Source organism: Spinacia oleracea, chromosome 4 (assembly GCF_020520425.1).
Source record: "Spinacia oleracea cultivar Varoflay chromosome 4, BTI_SOV_V1, whole genome shotgun sequence".
Classification (NCBI taxonomy): Eukaryota; Viridiplantae; Streptophyta; class Magnoliopsida; order Caryophyllales; family Amaranthaceae; genus Spinacia; species Spinacia oleracea.
This window is the reverse complement of record NC_079490.1, coordinates 38,978,277-39,001,027: the sequence shown is the minus strand read 5'-3', so window position 1 is coordinate 39,001,027 and position 22,751 is coordinate 38,978,277. Positions and strand designations below refer to the sequence as shown.

Genomic DNA, 22,751 nt, shown 5'->3' with positions numbered 1-22,751 from the left:
GTTCTTGGATTCACTACCAATCGAGGAAATTTACTGTTACCTTTCTAAAAGGATTTATTGCAGTGCAAGATATTTAATTATAAACAATAATTAAAACATACATTGAAGCATGCAAAGTCTAAACATTTATCATGAATAATAACTTGAAATTAAAGCAACCATGCAATTCAAACAAGTTATTAGCATTTTATTCGAATTATGTGTTCCGGCAGGTGTGAATAAAATGATTCCAAGACCCTAAAATCATTGAAGAACTAAGCACAGTTTGTCGACTTAATCCTAAAACATTTTAGGTAAGCAAAAGCCTTTTGCTAATAGTCTAGAAACTACTCTTGGTTGATAGGTACGTCTAAGAACTTATTAGGTAAACCTATCGATTTTGCCACGACATAAAAGGACTCCTTACTTATATCGTTGAGTTTCACCAAAACTAACGTGTACTCACAATTATTTGTGTACCTTGCCCCTTTAGGACCAATAAGTAACACCTCGCTGAGCGAAAACTATTACTAGATTGATGTAAAGGATATCCAAGCAAGTGTATATTTTGGCATGGCACCTTTTAACTCAATTTTTAAGTTTGGAACTTAAAGCTCTTACTATGTTGGTTAGATTTTAAGTGAACTAAAATCCTTAATCATGCAACATAATCAAGCTTTTGATCTCATGCATTTTAAGACATATTTAAAGCAATAAATAACTTAAAGCATGCATAAGATAAATGTGATCTAGTATGGCCCGACTTCATCTTGAAGCTTTAACTTCAAAGTCCGTCTTGAAAATCTCCGTGGGAGGCACCATTTTCTTCAAATAGGATAAGCTATAACTAATTACAACTATTTGATGGTACGCAGACCATATTTGAATTGAAAAATAACTTTGGTACTTTAGACCAATTACATTCAAATTAATGGTACGCAGACCATATTTTCTATCCTATTTGGGCCATACTAGTCACTTCATAACCTGCAAAACAGTACATATACAATATATACCATTCACCCATTCATTATCATGAATGGCCCACATAGCTGGTTAGTCAAACACATTATGCATCACGTAAACATTTGCAGCAATTAATCAAGGGCACCAATAATCTATCAATTATTCAGTCCTTATTAATTCTAATCAAGTTGTTTTAACCTTAAGGATTTGTAGACCTAATTAAGAGTTTATGACTAAAAGGCGCTCCCACTTAAACCAATAAATTCATATGCTTTACCAATTTTAAACATAAAAATGTATTTCTAGTCTAACCGGAAACATACAAATTTAATTAAAATTTAAAGCTCATATAAATTTATAATTGAATCCAAAAAGTTTAATTTAATTTCAGTCGCATTTAAATTAATTCATGATTTTAATTTTAGTAAAATAATTAGAATAAATAACATTTATTATAATTATAATATTCAAAATTAAAATCCAAGAAAATAATTTAAATTATTAATTTTAAAATTAATTAAAATTACGTGAACTGAAATTTTCAAATTAAACATTCAAAACGATCTAATCGTAACGCAAACACCCTACGCGTAGCACGCCCATGGGCCGCACGCACACAGCCATCGCTGGCCATGCGCGCGCAGCCCATGCGCTCGTCGCATAGCTGCTGCATCCCTATCGCAAGCCTCCGCACGCATTGGTGCTCGCTGCGCGCGCCAGCGCTCATCGCACGCGGGCTATCGCTCGCAGTGCGCGCGCGACATCGCTCGCTGGGCGCGCGACATCGCTCGCTGGGCGCGCGACATCGCTCGCTGGGCGCGCGACATCGCTCGCTGGGCGCGCGAGCCATCGCTCGCTGGGCGCGCGACATCGCTCGCTGGGCGCGCGAGCCATCGCTCGCTGGGCGCGCGACATCGCTCGCTGGGCGCGCGACATCGCTCGCTGGGCGCGCGACATCGCTCGCTGGGCGCGCGACATCGCTCGCTGTGCGCGCGAGCAATGCTAGGCGCAGCGCTCGTGGCACGCGAGCTTGCGCTCGCTGCGCGCGAGGCTGCGCGCTCTTGTGCGAGGCAGCGCGCGTTGTGGCGCAGCTCGCTTGCTGCCCACACGCGACTGCCTTGGCTCACCCTTCGCCCATGCCCATTCGTCCATTGCTCGTGGCACACGACACAAGGCAGGGCTGCTCCCTTGTGCTCGTGCACTACGCCCTTGCTCATTGCATTCGTGCCGCACGGGCGACGAGCTCCCTTGCTCGTCGTCGCATGCCCGCATTATACAACACCCCTTAAGGGTAACACGAAGCGTCAATTGCTTTGTGCGTGCAAGTTTTATGAACGAATCGCATAAAAATTTAAAATTTATATTTAAAATTAATGACAAATTAATAAATAATATTAATTTCATAATTTTAGGGCAAAAAATCGAAAATTTATTATCCAATTGATTTCCGATTGTTATGGATTCAAGTCTAGGTCATAAAAATTTAAAATTTATCATAAATTTACAATTTTTATGGTGGTTTTTAATCATAGGTTTCTAATTAAATTACAATTAATTATGAAAATTAAATTAATTCTAAATTATTCTAATTTTCAACAAATTAATCATAATTACAAATTAGATTGCATAATTAACAAGACTAGGCATTCAAACTTGTTAAACATATGCAGTAGGTCAATCAAAAATTCAAGATTTATCAACAAGAATCGCAAATATTTAATTTAACATCTTAAATTTACGAAATTTTGCATTCGAAAAACTAAAACCTTCGAAAAGTCATAGTTAGGCTTCGAATTTGAGAATTCTGGGTTCGGCACAAAAAATTTTAGAATGCCTTTTACATGCGTATTTGACACAAAAATCACTCAATTCGGATGAGTAACGAAGAAACTGCCGAAAAACTGCGTACGTATAATTAAATAAACGCAATTTGCAATTAATTAACAATTACGAAAATTAATCACCCCTTTTAATTCTTGCAAATTTGTAATATTTAACCATGTTCATGCAATTTAGATTATGAAAATAATAAGGGGCTCGTGATACCACTGTTAGGTTATGATACATATGACAATTCATAAATCATGCGGAAAAACCATAAACCCAGGAAAACATATTATTTACACATAATCATTTAGCATAGATTAGATGCATACTCTTTGTTGCGTGCCTTCCCTAGCTGCGCCCGAACCGAACAAGAACAAGTCTTTAGGACTCCAAGTGTCGTCCCTCCGTAGATAGTCCACAGCACGTCCGGATCCGCCTTAAGATTGACCAACACTAGTAGAAAAAACCCCTGTTGCAGCCCCCTTGTTGCAGCGTACATGTATAAATACGCTTCAACAACCAGTCGGTCAACGCGGGTCAAACCCTTTAAAGGGTTATCGCAGCGTACATTTTAGTTGTTCGCAGCAAATGTGTTTGTTGCAGCGTACAAAATAAAAGCCCGCAGCAACAACCCGACTTTGTTGCAGCGTACATGTTATTGCCCGCTGCAACAAGTCCGCGTTTCAAAAAAATTTACTTTCCTATGCAACAAACCGCGCTCAAACGAGCGGGCTCAAACGTACGTTGTTCTTTCTCTGCTCCAAGATTTTTCCCTTAAACAAATATCCAAACAAACCGTCGAACTCAGCCGTCGAACTCAGCCCTGCGTCGCCGTCGAACTCAGCCCTACGTCGCCGTCGAACCCAAGCGTTGCTCAGCCCTGCGTCGCTGTCTTCGCCGGTGTGTGGTGTTCTAGCCTCATCTCCCCCATCCCGTTCAATTCTCGCGCGGCCTGTCACTGAAAGGTTATATTCTTGGTCGGCCGGGGGTTCAGCATTTCCCCGTCGCGTCGTGGTTCCGGTGGTTGCTCGGCGTCGTGGTTCCGGTGGTTTTGCTATGGTGTGTTCAATTTTTATTTTCGTTTTTTATTTTCGTTTTCAGATTAGGGTTCAATTTTAGTTTTTGATTTTCGTTTTGATTATTGTTTTTGATTTTCGTTTTTGATTTTCGTTTTGATTTTCGTTTTGATTTTCGTTTTTGATTTTTGTTTTGATTTTCGTTTTGATTTTCGTTTTGATTTTCGTTTAAGGGAAAAAGCTCTGAGCTTCTTAGTGTAATCCTTTTCTCTATCCTTCAATTTAATTACCATTATGTTTTATTATTAGGTTTAATTTAGGGTATTCCTAATATGATCGATTTCTGCTTCTATTTTTATAAATTTGCTTCAATTCATCATGTTGAATCGCATGTTTGACGCTCTAATTAAGCTAAAATCCATCTTGCTAATAATTTATGGTCTGTAAATATGACTATATTGGTTATTTGGGGATTACCCTTGAACATTTGTTTGCAATAGATGTTAGATGACCCTTTTTCTTGTTTTTTTTTTTTGGGATTAACCTAGAATTTTGTTTGTTTTGTCATAAACTATGCTCATTATGCAACATTAATCTGGAGACAAATGGGTTTTGTGAATACCAATTAGCTCACATTAGCTTTCGTTGTGTTTTCAATTGCATTCCGTTACTCTGTAGATTAATTGGTGTCAAGCTTCAAGCTTATGAAGTGATTTTTTAGCAGAAAACCTAAGGAATGTCATTGTGTAATTTTACGGTGTTGGTTGGTTGATTTCTTGTGGGTTTTTTGTACTTGTTCTACAATTGATTTGACGTTTTTAGGTTCCAAAGGCTCAGGTTTTTGAGAGGTTTGAGCTTGGGAATGGATATTTGGAGAATAATTTATGAGAGATTAAGAAAACAACAATCACCCTTCTAGCACGGTTCTGTGGTGAATAATAGGGTGAAAGGAGGCAGGTGCCATGTGTTATTTTATTCTTCTAGCCTTTGTTTTCAGGAAATAAACCACCAGGAGTTCAGGTCTAATCTCAGGCCTTAAGGAACATTTTGATATGTCGGTGATCAATGTATTTTACTCCGTACTTGTTACCTTTTTGTAATGTTCTTCGTAGGATATCTGTGTTTTTCTGTAATGTTCTTCGTGATAGCAGTTGTTCTCATAGAGTGATAAATACTGATAAAGATGCGAGTGTCCAGTTTCTTGCTTTATTCAGCATATCAGCTTCCTCTCCAACTTTTTTTCTTGTTCATACAAAAAGGGATAGCAGAAGTGAAATTGTATATGCATGCTCATTTGGCTGGTTTCTTGAATCAACACATTGCTGTATGTTGATGCAGGTCCAAGACGAGCTTGTTTCTTCCATTAAAGATGCAGCGGAAGGACTTTTTCACCTAAAACGTGCCCGGCTGTTACGTGAAGTTGATTCAGCTGTGCAGGACTCTATATATTCCCATAAAGACGCTGCGGTCGAGCTTATAAATCCAGCAAAGTTGGGTGGTTCCCAACTTCCGTGCGAAGACTTAGAGGTAGAACCATTAGATTCTACTAATGTTGAGGCAGAAATATTGGGAGACCCAAGTTATTTTATTGGATCAAAATGTAGATTCCGCCACACCGATGGGCGTTGGTATAATGGTCAAATTGTTCAGTTGGATGGTTCTTCTTCCGCCAGAGTTTCTTTCCTCAATCCAACGTCAGAGAAGATGATGGTGAGTTCCTTGTAATCTAAAGCTGGCCCCTGTTGTTATACTCCCCACCACCACAACATTATAGTTACTCAATACTTTGTAGGTCTGTATTTGTTGTTTTGTACTTGCTTGTCTTATTATAGCTATATATAGGTAATGGCAGAGTATTTAAATAAGATGCCTTGTAGGAGGTGCTGTCATTCTTTGGCAAGATGGTTTTTATCTGTTTGTTCTTCCTCGAAGTGGAAGGAAACCCTATCTGTGGTTTGAAACTTAAAGTAGTATTATTGTTCTGCTTTAGCAAAATGTAGACCCCTGAGTTCAAGCTAGTGGGGATAGGGCAGAAGCAATGTCATTATCATTCGAGTGACAGATCGAAGGAGACTGATCATAAGGTTAGAAGTTGTTCACTCTTCTCTTTTCATGCTATTTGACATCTTGTAGCTTCATTTTTGTAACATCTTTAAAGATTTATTATTATAGACTCTACGAAGGCTTGCTCAGAACTGTGAGGCAGCAAGGAAAAGCCGGTTGAGGAAAAAAGTAAGACATCTAATTTTGTTTCTTGCATGTACTTTGGTGTTGGTTAATTATTTAATTTGTTTTCTCATTTAATTAATTAATGGAATTAGCTGAAGAAGGATTCCATGTGGGGAAAAAATAAGTCATAAAGCTAATATGAAAATCGGCTAAGTTTCTACTTGTTTTTATTTTTTGGTCTTTAACATGCTCTTGTATTATCTTTCTTTTTCTTTCCCTCCCTTTTTCTTTTTTGGAAATAGGCATAGGTTGTTCTTGGATTTGGGTGGAAATAGGCATATGATTAGTTGTAACTTTCCAAGACTCAATCCAATCTATTTATGTACATTTGAGACTTGTTTGGCTATATAGGTCATATTTAGGCTAAAATGACATTTTCGCTCCCAACTTTGAACTAATGAACCTAAGAACTCATTTCAAACTTACTACATGATTTATATGATTAGCTTTAACTTTCCAAGACTCAATCCAATCTATTTATGCACATTTGAGACTTGTTTGGCCATTATAGGTCATAATTAGGCTAAAATGACATTTTTCGCTCCCAACTTTGAACTAACGAACCTAATGACTCATTTTATTCTTATTACATGATTAATATGCATAATATTAACTTTATAAAACTCATTCTAATCTATGTATGCACATTTGAGACTTTGGTCGTTATAGGTCATAGTTAGGCTAAAATAAGTCATTTTCGCTCCCAATTCATAACTAGATAACCTAAGGATTCATTTCAAACTTATTACATGATTAATATGATTAGTTTTAAATTTCCAACACTCGTTCCAATCTATCTCTGCACATTCGAGACTTCTTTTTCCGTTATAGGTCATATATAGGCTAAAATGTCACTAACGAACCTAAGGACTCATTTTAAACTTACTAAATGTTTTATATGCTTAGTTTTGACTTTCTAGAACTCATTCCAATCCATTTACGCATATTTAAGGCTCATTGTGTCGTTATAGGTCATATTTAGGCTAAAGTGCCATTTTCGCTCCCAACTTTGAACTTAAGAACCTAATGACTCATTTTAAACTTATTATATGATTAATATGTTTAGTTTTAAGTTTCTAAGACTTATTCTAATCTGTTTATGCACATTTAATGCTTGTTTGATAGTTATAGGTCATATTTAGGCTAAAATGAGGCATTTTCGCTCCTAACTTTAAAATAAAGAACCTAAGCACTCATTTTAAACTTAATACATGTTTAATATGCATAATTTTAACTTTATAAGACTCGTTCCAATCTATTTATGCACCTTTAAGGCTCATTAGGTCGTTGTAGGTCATATTTAGGCTAAAATGACATTTTCGCTCCCAACTTTGAACTTAAGAACCTAATGACTCATTTTAAACTTATTATATGATTAATATGCTTAGTTTTAAGTTTCTAAGACTTATTCTAATTTGTTTATGCACATTTAATGCTTGTTTGATAGTTATAGGTCATATTTAGGCTAAAATGAGGCATTTTCGCTCCTAACTTTGAACTAAAGAACCTAAGGACTCATTTTAAACTTATTACATGATTAATATGCTTAGTTTTAAGTTTCTAAGACTTATTCTAATCTATTTATGCACATTTAATGTTTGTTTTATCGTTATAGGTCATATTTAGGCTAAAATGAGGCATTTGCGCTCCTAACTTTGAACTAAAGAACCTAAGGACTCATTTTAAACTTATTACATGATTAATATGCTTAGTTTTAAGTTTCTAAGACTTATTCTAACTACTTATACACATTTAAGGCTTGTTTGGTCGTTATCGGACATATTTAGGCTAAAATAACATTTTCGCTCCAAACTTTGAACTAAAGAACCTAAGGACTCATTTTAAACTTACTAAATGTTTTATATTCTTAGTTTTGACTTTCTAGAACTCATTCCAATCCATTTATGCATATTTAAGGCTCATTGTGTAGTTATAGGTCATATTTAGGCTAAAGTGCCATTTTCGCTCCCAACTTTGAACTTAAGAACCTAATGACTCATTTTAAACTTATTATATGATTAATATGCTTAGTTTTAAGTTTCTAAGACTTATTCTAATCTGTTTATGCACATTTAATGCTTGTTTGATAGTTATAGGTCATATTTAGGCTAAAATGAGGCATTTTCGCTCCTAACTTTAAAATAAAGAACCTAAGCACTCATTTTAAACTTAATACATGTTTAATATGCATAATTATAACTTTATAAGACTCGTTCCAATCTATTTATGCACCTTTAAGGCTCATTAGGTCGTTGTAGGTCATATTTAGGCTAAAATGACATTTTCGCTCCCAACTATGAACCAAAGAACCTAAGGACTCATTTTAAACTTACTAAATGTTTTATATGCTTATTTTTAACTTTCTAGTACTCATTCCAATCCATTTATGCACATTTAAGGCTCATTGTGTCGTTATAGGTCATATTTAGGCTAAAATGACATTTTCGCTACAAATTTGAACTTAAGAACCTAATGACTCATTTTAAACTTATTATATGATAAATATGCTTAGTTTTAAGTTTCTAAGACTTATTCTAATCTGTTTATGCACATTTAATGCTTGTTTGATAGTTATAGGTCATATTTAGGCTAAAATGAGGCATTTTCGCTCCTAACTTTAAAATAAAGAACCTAAGCACTCATTTTAAACTTAATACATGTTTAATATGCATAATTATAACTTTATAAGACTCGTTCCAATCTATTTATGCACCTTTAAGGCTCATTAGGTCGTTGTAGGTCATATTTAGGCTAAAATGACATTTTCGCTCCCAACTATGAACCAAAGAACCTAAGGACTCATTTTAAACTTACTAAATGTTTTATATGCTTATTTTTAACTTTCTAGTACTCATTCCAATCCATTTATGCACATTTAAGGCTCATTGTGTCGTTATAGGTCATATTTAGGCTAAAATGACATTTTCGCTACAAATTTGAACTTAAGAACCTAATGACTCATTTTAAACTTATTATATGATAAATATGCTTAGTTTTAAGTTTCTAAGACTTATTCTAATCTGTTTATGCACATTTAATGCTTGTTTGATAGTTATAGGTCATATTTAGGCTAAAATGAGGCATTTTCGCTCCTAACTTTAAAATAAAGAACCTAAGCACTCATTTTAAACTTAATACATGTTTAATATGCATAATTATAACTTTATAAGACTCGTTCCAATCTATTTATGCACCTTTAAGGCTCATTAGGTCGTTGTAGGTCATATTTAGGCTAAAATGACATTTTCGCTCCCAACTATGAACCAAAGAACCTAAGGACTCATTTTAAACTTACTAAATGTTTTATATGCTTATTTTTAACTTTCTAGTACTCATTCCAATCCATTTATGCACATTTAAGGCTCATTGTGTCGTTATAGGTCATATTTAGGCTAAAATGACATTTTCGCTACAAATTTGAACTTAAGAACCTAATGACTCATTTTAAACTTATTATATGATAAATATGCTTAGTTTTAAGTTTCTAAGACTTATTCTAATCTGTTTATGCACATTTAATGCTTGTTTGATAGTTATAGGTCATATTTAGGCTAAAATGAGGCATTTTCGCTCATAACTTTAAAATAAAGAACATAAGCACTCATTTTTAACTTAATACATGTTTAATATGCATAATTATAACTTTATAAGACTCGTTCCAATCTATTTATGCACCTTTAAGGCTCATTAGGTCGTTGTAGGTCATATTTAGGCTAAAATGACATTTTCGCTCCCAACTATGAACCAAAGAACCTAAGGACTCATTTTAAACTTACTAAATGTTTTATATGCTTATTTTTAACTTTCTAGTACTCATTCCAATCCATTTATGCACATTTAAGGCTCATTGTGTCGTTATAGGTCATATTTAGGCTAAAATGACATTTTCGCTCCCAACTTTGAACTTAAGAACCTAATGACTCATTTTAAACTTATTATATGATAAATATGCTTAGTTTAAGTTTCTAAGACTTATTCTAATATGTTTATGCACATTTAATGCTTGTTTGATAGTTATAGGTCATATTTAGGCTAAAATGAGGCATTTTCGCTCCTAACTTTAAAATAAAGAACCTAAGCACGCATTTTAAACTTAATACATGTTTAATATGCATAATTTTAACTTTATAAGACTCGTTCCATTCCATTTATGCATATTTAAGGCTCATTGTGTCGTTTTAGGTCATATTTAGGCTAAAATGACATTTTCGCTCCCAACTTTGAACTTAAGAACCTAAGGACTCATTTTTAAATTATTATATGATTAATAAGCTTAGTTTTGAGTTTCTAGCACTTATTCTAATCTACTTATACCCATTTAATGCTTGTTTGATCGTTATAGGTCATATCTAGGCTAAAATAAGGCATTTTCGCTCCCAACTTTAAAATAAAGAACCTAAGGACTCATTTAAAACTTATTACATGTTTAATATGCATAATTTTAACGATCTAAGACTCGTTCCAATCTATTTATGCACCTATAGACTCATTGGGTCGTTATAGGTCATATTTAGGCTAAAATGACATTTTCGCTCCCAACTTTGAACTAAAGAACCTAAGGACTCATTTTAGACTATTAGGACATTGTCATTAGTTTCTTGAATGTTAAAATGTGATATTTAATTTGTATTTAATCTAATGTTTAATTTAAATTTCTGTTTTTGTAAAGGTCTACACTCCGAGGATTGCGCCTTATGCGAGGAATTTGATGTGGTTCGTGAGCAATGGGCTAAGTTTTTTACCAACAAGTATTTATTATTGGCTTTAGCGCGCTTGATCGAGTTGGTTTAGTTGTTATAGAATAAATTTTATATTAAAATGTATGTTTATGTTGAAATTGGAACATATATTTAAATGTAATATGTGCACTTTGGTTTTGGGATATATAGTATACAAAACTCCAGTTGTTGTTTTTATATTTGTTATACAGGTTGCGTTATTCTATTATTGTTTTGACAGGTTTCTATATTTAGTGCAAGGCACTCTAGGTATCCCTAAACAAAATTAGAATTTTCCCGCCAAAAGTGCTTTTTTGCAGCGTACATATATGTTGTACGCTGCAACAAGGGAAAAAAATTTCGCAAAAATTCAGACTTGTTGCAGCGTACAAATAAATGTACGCTGCAAAAAATTGAGTAATTCAGACTTGTTGCAGCGTACAAATAAATGTACGCTGCAAAAAGTTGGGTCTGTTGCAGCGGGCTTTTATATGTACGCTGCAACAAGTCCAAAATTTTGCCAATTTTTTGGCACTTGTTGCAGCGTACATCTAAAAGCCCGCTGCAACAAATCACTTTTTGCAGCGAACATGTACGCTGCAACAAGTTCAGACTTGTTGCAGGCCCCCCAGTTGCAGCATACGATGTACGCTGCAACAGGGGTCTAAAAGCCCGCTGCAATAAGGGTTTTTTCTACTAGTGCAACTAGAATCGCCCTTAAGGTACTATTATTTTCGGCACTTTATAGGCAAATGTGTGACTGAATTTTTCTCTCAAAAACTCACTTTGAATACTTTGAAACTTGTGTTATAAATTGTGAGCCCTAGCCTCATATTTATAGCGGTATGGAAAGGGAATCGAAATCCTATTCAGATACAAATTAATTAAACCTAGAATCCTACAAGAACTCTAATTTAATTAATTTATCAAATAGAATTAGGAATTTAATCATTAACCGAACTCTGCATGTTTTAGGAAACGTGCACGAACACAAACACTTGCACACACACGCACGGCAGCCACGATGGGCCCCCATGCGTGCGCGCGAGCAGCAGCTCACGCAGCGCCCGCGCGCGCTGCGCGCTGCGCGTGCTGTGCGCGCTGTGCGCGCTGCGCAGCCTGCTGGGCCTGGCCTTGCGCTGGGCCTGGCGTGGCTGTTTGTGCGGCGCGCTTGGCTTGCTGGGCGATGGCCTGGCTTCGTGCTGGGCCTCGTCCGGCAGGCCTCGTCCGATGCTTATTCGTACGATGCGCTTCCGATTAAATTTTCCGATTCCGGAATTCATTTCCGATACGAACAATATTTAATATTTCCGATTCCGGAATTAATTTCCGTTTCGAACAAATATTTGATATTTCCGTTTTCGGAATTATTTTCCGATTCCGGTAATATTTCCGATTCTGACAATATTTCCGTTTCCGGCAATATTTCCGATTCTGGCAATATTTCCATTTCCGATAATATTTTCCGATACGTACCATGTTTCCGTTTCCGGCAACATCTACGACTTGGATAATATTTATTTTTCCGATACGATCCATATTTCCGTTTCCGGCAATATCATCGTTTCCGGAGTATTCATTTCTTGCCTGTGACGATCTTAGCTCCCACTGAAACCAAGATCCGTCGGTTCCGAATATTCATAGATGGAGTATTTAATGCCATTAAATACTTGATCCGTTTACGTACTATTTGTGTGACCCTACGGGTTCAGTCAAGAGTAAGCTGTGGATTAATATCATTAATTCCACTTGAACTGAAGCGGCCTCTAGCTAGGCATTAAGCTCACTTGATCTCACTGAATTATTAACTTGTTAATTAATACTGAACCGCATTTATTAGACTTAACATAGAATGCATACTTGGACCAAGGGTATTATTTCCTTCAGAAACAGCTTTATATCTTAATATTAAACATGAAGTATATAGTACGCCTATGTACGGAAGATGTTCTGTATCTCAATATTCAATAGGAAGAGTAGAGGACGGTTATGTACGAAAGGCGCACTTTATTATGGAGTAAAGGAGACGGTTATGTACATTAACTGTTCTATATTCCTTCTTCATTTCCTGATTTTAGGAAGGGAATAGAGGACGCTTATCTCTTATCACTGTACTTTATAACTAGGTATATAAAACACTTCTTTTACCCGTTTTATAAACTTTATAGCGCGTTGAGTTGGAGAACGCCTCTAAGGCGTCCTATAAAGTGTATTTCAACAGTACTCTATGCCCTTTTTTTGTAGTAGTGGCTAGAGGTGGTTTGAGCTAATTTATCAATTTCACTGATGACTTCAGTAGATATGGTTATGTCTACCTAATGAAGCATAAGTCTGAATCCTTTGACAAATTCAAGGAATTTCAGAGTGAAGTAGAGAATCAATTAGGCAAGAAGATTAAGGCACTGCGGTCTGGTAGAGGCGGTGAATATCTGAGCTATGAATTTGATGACCATCTGAAAGAATGTGGAATTCTATCAGAATTGACTCCTCCTTGAACACCACAATGGAACGGTGTGTCGGAATGGAGGAACAGAACCTTGCTAGACATGGTTAGATCAATGATGGGTCAGGCCGAACTTCCAATAGAATTTTGGGGACATGCACTAAATACAGCTGCACTCACTATAAATAGAGCTCCGTCTAAAGCTGTTTAAAAGACTCCATATTAGTTATGGTTTGGAAAGCCTCCAAATGTGTCTTTTCTTAAGATTTGGGGATGTGAAGTATACGTCAAACGATTAATTTCAGACAAACTTCATCCAAAAGCTGACAAATGTATCCTTGTGGGCTATCCAAAGGAAACAAAGGGGTATTACTTCTACAATACATCTGAGAACAAGGTGTTTGTTGCTCGAGATGGTATCTTTTTGGAAAAGGATCACATTTCGAAAATGACAAGTGGGAGAAAAGTAGACCTCAAAGAAATTCGAGTCGAACAACAAAATCTAGAGAATGCTCAAGATGACATTCAGGATGAAACTCAGAGATCTTTAGAAGTATCTGGTGAGAATCATGGACCATCTAGAAATGTAACCCCGCGTAGATCGCAGAGATATAGATCTCAACCGGAAAGGTACTTAGGTATTTTGACGAACGAGAGCTATGACGTTCTATTACTTGAAAGTAATGAACCTGCGACTTACAAACAAGCTATGACGAGCCCTAGATCCAAGCAATGGCAAGAAGCCATGCAATCTGAATTAGACTCCATGTCAGAAAACCAAGTTTGGGATTTGGTCGATTTGCCCGATGGCTACCAAGCCATAGGAAGCAAATGGGTTTTCAAACTGAAAAAGGACAAGGATGGGAAACTTGAAGTTTTCAAAGCTAGATTGGTTGCAAAAGGATACAAGCAAGTCCACGGTGTGGATTACGATGAAAACTTTTCACCAGTTGCAATGCTAAAGTCTATTCGGATAATGTTAGCAATCGTTGCATATTACGATTACGAAATATGGCAGATGGATGTCAAAACCGCTTTCTTAAACGGCGTTTTAACAGAAACTGTGCTTATGACACAGCCTGAGGGTTTTGAGGATCCAAAGAATGCTAAAAAGGTATGCAAGCTTAAGAAATAAATCTACGGATTGAACCAGGCATCAAGGAGCTGGAATATACGTTTTGATGAAGCAGTCAGTGACTTTGGTTTCATCAAGAACGCAGACGAATCTTGTGTATACAAGAAGGTCAGTGGGAGCAAAATTGCTTTTCTAATATTATATGTCGACGACATATTACTTATCGGAAATGACATTCCTATGTTGAACTCTGTCAAGATTTGGCTTGGGAAATGTTTTTCGATGAAAGATCTAGGAGAAGCACAGTACATACTGGGCATCAAGATCTACAGAGATAGATCTAAAAGGATGATTGGTCTTAGTCAGAGCACTTATATCAATAAGGTGCTTGAAAGGTTCAAGATGGTAGACTCCAAGCGAGGCTACCTACCCATGTCTCATGGAATGACTCTAAGCAAGACTCAGTGCCCAAAAATACTTGATGAGCGTAGACGAATGAGTGGGATTCCATACGCATCATTGATTGGTTCAATAATGTATGCTATGATATGTACACGCTAGGATGTTGCGTATGCACTCAGTGCTACGAGCAGATACCAGTCAGACCCAAGAGAGGCACATTGGACTGCTGCCAAGAATATTCTGAAGTACTTGAAAAGGCACAAAGATGATTTCCTGGTGTATGGTGGAGATGATGAATTAATTGTTCAAACCGACATAGATGATTTCAAATCACAGTCTGGGTTTGTCTTCTGCCTCAACGGAGGTGCAGTAAGCTGGAAAAGTGCTAAGCAAAGCACCATTGCGGATTCTACAACTAAAGCGGAGTACATTGCTGCACATGAAGCAGCAAAGGAAGCTATGTGGCTAAGGAAGTTCATAGGTGAACTTGGTGTAGTCCCCTCCGTTAAAGGACCAATAGCCCTATATTGTGATAATAACGGAGCTATTGCACAGGCAAAGGAGCCTAGACACCACCAAAGAGTTAAGCATGTACTTCGTAGATTTCACCTTCTACGAGAGTTCGTTGAAAGAAAAGAAGTCGAGATAAGCAAGATTGGAACTGATGATAATATCTCAGATCCATTGACTAAACCTCTTCCGCAGGCGACGCACAACTCGCACACTGCAGCTATGGGAATAAAGCATATTGGAAAATAGCTTTGATGTCCTTGTTTAATGTTTTAAAGTCTTAGAGTTTAATACTTTGTAAAAAATTATTGGTTAATCATTCACAATAAATTAATAGAATTCATTTTTCCATTTAATTTGTGGTTTATTAAATGATGAGTCCCTTCAATTTGAAAATATATTCAAGATAGACTATCAGGACCAGTCCTGTGACTATGAAATGTCTATCAAGTGAACTTGAATGTCAAAATTTGAAAATGGTCCTTGGTCGGAGTTTTCTATAAAGATGGACGCATAGAAAACGTTAGACGACTAGAATGCAAGATGACTAGTAGTTCTGTTTCTTGAACTATGTGGACATAGCAATGTCGTAATCATTTGCATAGATACTTACTTTGGGAAGACTAGTATCGGACAGACCTATGAAACTTTACTGTAAGAGATGAAAATCTGTCATAAGTAAATTTCATTAAAATTATTAGACACTAAATCCTCAATACCTGAGTGATTTGAGATTACTTGTTTGAGAACTGCTTACTTTGACGTTGTCAACCGTCGCACCGTAAAAGGAGGCTATAAAGGCAACGCTCAGGTAATCACCTATGAAACGAAGTCTAATCTCAAGATCGCAAGATTGGGATTGTCCTCCGATAAATCGGGATGAGATGCTGAAAGTTGTACAATGCCACTCGGAGAGCTAGAAACTGTAAAATGCATGGCCGTGCTCAGATGAATCATAGGCTATGATTATCTGTTTTATTTGATCAGTTGAACTCTGAAATCAAGAATCATCTCTGGACATAATAAGGATGACAACTCTTACCTTATGTTCAAGAGCAAGCATCGAGCAACAAAGGAATTAGGAAATGGACACTTGTCCCTAAGGACAAGTGGGAGACTGAAGGAAATAATGCCCTTGGTCCAAGTATGCAATTAATATTAAGTCTAATAAATGTGGTTCAGTATTAATTAACAAATTAATAATTCAGTGAGATCAAGTGAGCTGAATGCCTAGCTAGAGGCCGCTTCAGTTCAAGTGGACTTAATGATATTAATCCACAACTTACTCTTGACTGAACCCGTAGGGTCACACAAATAGTACGTAAACGGATCAAGTATTTAATGGCATTAAATACTCCATCTATGGATATTCGGAATCGACGGATCTTGGTTTCAGTGGGAGCTAAGATCGTCAAAGGAAAGTAAATGAATACTCCGGAAAATGATGATATTGCCGGAAACTGAAATATGGATCGTATGGAAATATAAATATTATCCAAGTCGTAGATGTTGCCGGAAACGGAAACATGGTACGTATCGGAAAATATTATTGGAAATGGAAATATTGCCGGAATTGAAAATATTGTCAGAATCGGAAATATTATCGGAATCGGAAAAAAATTCCGGAAACGGAAATATTAAATATTTGTTCGAAACGAAAATTAATTCCGGAATTGGAAATGTTAAATATTGTTCGTATCGGAAATGAATTCCGGAATCGGGAATTTAATCGGAAGCGCATCGTACGAATTAGCATCGGACGAGACTTGCTAGAGGAAGGCCCAGCACGAAGCCAGGCCCGCGCCCAGCAAGCCAAGCGCCCAACACACACGCCAAACCCTCGCCAGGCCCAGCGCAAGGCATGGCGCGCGCGCGAGCTATGTGGGCTGCGAGCAAATGGGCTGCGAGTTGTGCAGCTCGCGTGGGCCGCGAGGCTTGCGCGGGCTGTGCGGTGCTCGTGCTTTGTGCGGTTGTGTGCGATACGAATCCTAAAGCTATAAGAATTCGTTCTATGATTAAATCCTAATCCTTGTAGATAGAATTTATTTAATAGAGTCCTAAAGGGATTCTAATTAAACTAATTGGTATTCTAATAGAATTCTATATCCTTTTCCATACTCTATAAATATGCGGCTAGGGTCACAAATTTATATACAAGTTTTCAAGTATTTAAAGTTAGGATTTTTAAGTAGAAAAATCAGCCATAACACTTGCCCTATTTAGTCGAAAATAAGCAGTACCTTAAGGGCGATTCTAGTTGGTCAATCTTAAGGCGGATCCGGACGTGCTGTGGACTTTCTACGGAGGGACGACACTTGGAGTCCTAAAGACTTGTTCTTGTTCGGTTCGGGCGCAGTTAGGGAGGGCACGCTACAAAGTGTATGCATCCTAGACTAATTATATGATTATGTGCAATTAATATGTATCCTGGCATGAAGGTTTTTCCGCATGATTTATGTTGTTCATATGTATCATAACCTAACACTAATATTGGTACCTGTATTCGTCTTCTCACTAGAACTTATTTTCCAATAAGTCCATATTTATTTTTTTAGCATAGAAGGTCATACTTTTAACTGCACGTGAATGCAACAAGGAAAACAAAGCATGCGGGTTTCACACATTTATGAGCACCAAAATTTCGACATAACAATTAAGATGGTAAAAGCTAAAAGAAAATATCCAAGGCAGAAGTCTAATAACTGCACTCCAATTTTTTGTTTGATTATACGTATGATTTGATCTTTTTATCACCTACAAACAACCACAAGTTGAGTAGAAAAATGAAGGCAAATTCTACATAATAGTAAGAATGTAAAATTTAACACTAAGCACCTGTAAATCGCTTGGGAGATAGATGTTGGGATAAATTAGATCCCAAATTCCACGAAGAAGATTAAAACCGGCGGCCACTTGAATTAAAGTCCAAAGCTTCCAATTCTTCTGTGTAAGATACAGACTTGAAAGTGTAAGTAAAAATACAAATTTGAAATGGTAAGTAAAAATATATTAACCAAAAAAATATAAGTACAAGTATAAGAAAGGCAACCCTAAATTCACTCGTGTCAGGGTAATTTAAAACACCTCAATCTAATGAAGTAATTTATTTGCTCTTTTAGATTTCATATTGCACGTCCTACTACAATGTGTTGCATATCTGACCTAGATTGGTATTTCTTATTATGTAATTCCCGTTCATTACACAATCTCTTAATTTATAGTTTTTTATATACTATTGTCATTAAATTCTTATTCGTTGATATTTCCTAAAATATTTAGTTAACTTTTTAAAATCTTAAGTTCCCGTACGCGTGCATTAGCACGGGCACATACTAGTGTCAAATAATAAGCAAGTAGGTGTTGAAACTAACGAAGAATATTACAATTTACAACCCTAATAAAGAAAAAACAAAAAATATATAAGGTGACAATAAGCGACAATAAATATGGCAGATGTGTTGATTAGTGGTGATCGTGATTTGAATATTCTTATTCTCTATAAACTTATCAAGAATAGAGAGAATGGTTTCATGTATTTCAGTAGCGGAAACGAGAGAATATCAAGCTTTAATTGACAGAAAAGAACTATCAAAGCTGAAGACAAAAGGCTGGCTAAATACCTAGCTAGTACAATAAGAGGAAAAAAAATCAGTAGAAGATATTTGGATCTATAGAATGTGAAGTAGAAGCAGCTCTATGAACAGGTTGAAACTGAAATCCTAAAGACAGAACTGATCTGAACAAACTGGTCAGAACTGAACCGATAAAAAATGATCTGATCAGAGCTGATCAGAATAGAACTGATCTAATCAGAAAGGATCAGAACAGAACATCGTAACTGATCAGAACAAACCTATTATGGGAGAAAACAACAAGGATACTATTACTGGAGCATTTCCCTAAAAGTGTAGAGCGGAAATAATCGATAACTAAGACAGTCCATTTGCAACTGATAAAACTCGAGAGGATGACAATGACCTTGAAAACGAGGAGAAATGATTATTTAGGACAATGCCTTACCTTCTATGTGATTTTCAGCTTTTAGAGCTGAAATTATCCCTAGTTAGCAGCACCTTCAGAAATGAACCTGCGCATAGATTATGTAACTTTGTCGTTCTGAGCTCTTTAATGCGAAAGGAAGTATCTATGTGAGGCTTAAAACAACCTCCATTTTGGCAGGTTCTACATATCACAAGCTCTAGGTTTAAACATATTCATATAAACAGTCGGTTGGTCGACTAATTATAGTTAGTAACTCTACTTACTAGTAGTCCTTTGCTTTATTCTCGTTCCTGAATTTTTTCAGACATCGTGTTGAAGACTTAATCTTTTTCTTTTGTCCTAAAATTAAATTTGTGGACTAAACCTACGTAAATTGTATACCTTGCAAGCTACTACTAAGTTTTTTTATGTAGTTCCTCGTCTTTCCAGGAAATTCACTATTTCATCCTTTCTCTACATTCACTAAAAGCATGTAGTGGAAAATAAATGACTTGTTTGATGAACACACGGCTTGTTTGCAATTCTAGAATATCTTAGGTGGAATCCAAATCAGTAGGAATTCATTCAGAAGAGCTTGATGTGGTAATTTCTTTTCTTGACAGTTTGGAGCGTTGGGAGTGGTAATTTCTTTTGTATGTCTGAGTTGCTAATCATTTTATCTTCCGTCTATCCTACTCCCACCTCCCCCTTTCTGGAAACATTAAGAAAAGCCCGATGGTAACTATTGCTGAACTGTATTTAGAGATGTCTCTAAACCAGTTTTCAACAACATCTATTGCAATAGTATAACTACCCAGTCTATTTGTTTTTAAGTCTTCATTCTTGTTGACTCTATGGATCTCTATGCAAAATTTATTCGCTAAACAATGTCTTTTGAAGATGTTATTTACTAGCATCATCGATATTTTATTGTGAAGATTTTAATCTTTGATATAATAATTTCTTGTTTCTGATTTAGTAGTTTTACTTCTTTGTGATCTAATCCCGTGTTCGCTGGATCATTTTGATAGGTACATACTGATAACCCAGACGGACTCTTCAAAATTCTTTCTTCTTCATTTGAGGGGTTCACAACCTAACTCAGGAATGGCTTTAGATCATGTCTCAAGTCTCAACTGTCAACTCTTAAGTCTCATGTCGTGTCCTGATTATGTTTCGACACATCACTAACTTAAACCCAGGTATTTAATGTTATTGATTGGTTACTGTAGGTGATATGGAATAAGCATAGAGAATGGAAAACAAGATGATACGCATTATAGGATAGAAGACCTCTACAGTGGAAGAAACTACTACCCTTCAGCTCGTAATGTTTAGTTCACAATTAGGTTCTTTTTTGTTTACCTTTCCCGTTTATTGAACTATCCGAATAAACTTTATAATTACACATCTTCCTCACACTACAATAAAAGCTTCTCTTGCACACAATCAAAACTCGATATATATACCCTAATTCATTTCATTAATTCACGTCTTTGCGTAATTTAGCATGTAATATATGCAGACCAAGACCGGGGCCAACTGATTACCCATATTTACAAACAAATCTTTGTTCTCTCGTATGTTCCTTCCACATAATCAAAATGGTCAAATTTATACTACCAATCAGAAATGAAAAAACTAACTCTGAACATCAAAAACATTCTGCTTAATTTTTTTTGTTCCCACGCTTATTCACATTTGACCAAAACTCCAAAAAGTTCAGACAATAGATGAATAACAAAAGTTTCATATAATCTGCAATTTAATAATCGACAGAATCAACCCCAACACTCTAACTTAGTAGACAAAAATACTTGCATTATCTAGATTATACTAATACCCTAAAACTCTCAACCATATATGAATCCTCAATATATAAACCCTACAAGCTCGATCAAAAACTATCCCAACTCCACTATGATTGTTCCAAGCACGATTACAACAACGAAATAATCCTAATCATCTTCATCATAAACCAACATATATTGCATAAATGACGGATGAAGGCATAATTGTATCGTCATATGAGAATTTCATGCTTAAACCTAGAAAAACTACAATCCCACTAATTTTCGCATCATCTTGAACTTGAAATATTGAAATTCAAGCAAGGAAACACCATGTAAATCTTGTAAATTAACATAGTAGAACTCCACAAATTAACCACCACCAGAGAACCATAATCAGACTATCAAAATTATAAAAAAAATTAAAAATAAAAATAAAAACTACGATATAAATACATGTGTAAAGAATACCTCTAGTCAAATAATTCAGCTTCTTCGTCGTCAATTACTTCAGATGTTGTTCGATCTACTGCCTCTCATCAACTACAATCAATCGGCAATGGAAAACACAAATATTAGTATTGCTTTGAATTAACTAAAGTCAGATTTTACCATTTCATGCACCTTCAGAGAGGCAACCTCACATCATGAACATCAGACCAGGTCTGTACAACTATGCTAAAGTCTAAATTCACATGCACTCTAGAAAATAATGAATTTCATAATTGGTTATACTACTCCGTATATACTGTTATGGAGCTTTAGTGAGATTCTCTTGTAGTTATTTTCTTCTATGTGAAATACAAAGTGGACTAAAAACAAGTGAGCATACCTTCAGAACAGGTTATAATTGGTTATCGAAGTTTGATTTTCTTGTTAATGTAGAGGCTATCAGAAGTGGCCACTATTTTTTCATAAATCCATTATACTTTCAAAAACATTTAATGATAAAGAGTCGTAAAATTAGCCAAAAATAACGTTGGTAGTGGACTAGTGGGTGCTCGGTGCAATTCAAGGACTTGAACTGATCAAGTGTAAAGAAGTTGCTAAAAGTTCCAGTTTATTAGAGAGTCAAGAGTTAAGAAGTTGAAAACGACGACAACATGAGGAGGTGTTAGATGGGTTGAAGACAACATGAGGAGGTGTTAAAAACAGGGAGCTTAAATGCATACATGCATAACATGACAAAAAGAAAATTCTGAAATCATAAGCACCAAACATAAGTCATAAAAAAAATGAGCTCACCGATTTTTTAAACAACATAAAACACAGATACTTGCATCATCAAAGTAGTCAAATTCAGAAACTAACTAGTTTACAACATTCGGTTTTCTAGAACATGTTTAAAGCTAAACACCTTAAGATTACACGGAAAATAAATGATCTAGTATCATAATATAAAACAAGAAGCCAAAAATTAGCAGTAAAGCTTTTGCATATCCTATATGTTTTGGTGGTTCAAATCGCACCACTGATCGTAAAATGACACTCCTTTTGTTACTAACATTTTATTAGGCTTATACGAATTGAAGTATGGTTTAATTTCAATGCCACTAACTAACTGCGGAATTATCCTAACACATAGCTTCAGAGGTATTCCTAATTCCTAAATAACTTTTTTTTTCTTTTAGTCGAGTATTAATTTATTTTCTCAAAATCAAAACAAAAATAAAAGTACTCAATAATATTTAAACATTAAAGAAAATTTTAGGCCAGAGAAATTAGGTAGTAGTAAAATGTGATTATAATTTATAACTTTGGATTTTTCATAACACATTTATTTAATTAAACTTTTTAACATTTTATTTATCTCGT

At 35.8% G+C, this 22,751-nt stretch overlaps 1 long non-coding RNA gene across 1 annotated transcript; it reads left to right on the top strand.

The window, feature by feature from the left end:
* The first annotated feature begins 3,307 nt into the window (after window positions 1-3,307).
* Window positions 3,308-10,975, top strand: LOC130459905 (uncharacterized). Its single transcript, XR_008919632.1, has 5 exons — window positions 3,308-3,831; window positions 5,127-5,498; window positions 5,779-5,872; window positions 5,961-6,020; window positions 10,687-10,975. It is a non-coding gene; the product is annotated as an uncharacterized lncRNA (long non-coding RNA).
* The last annotated feature ends 11,776 nt before the right edge of the window (window positions 10,976-22,751 follow it).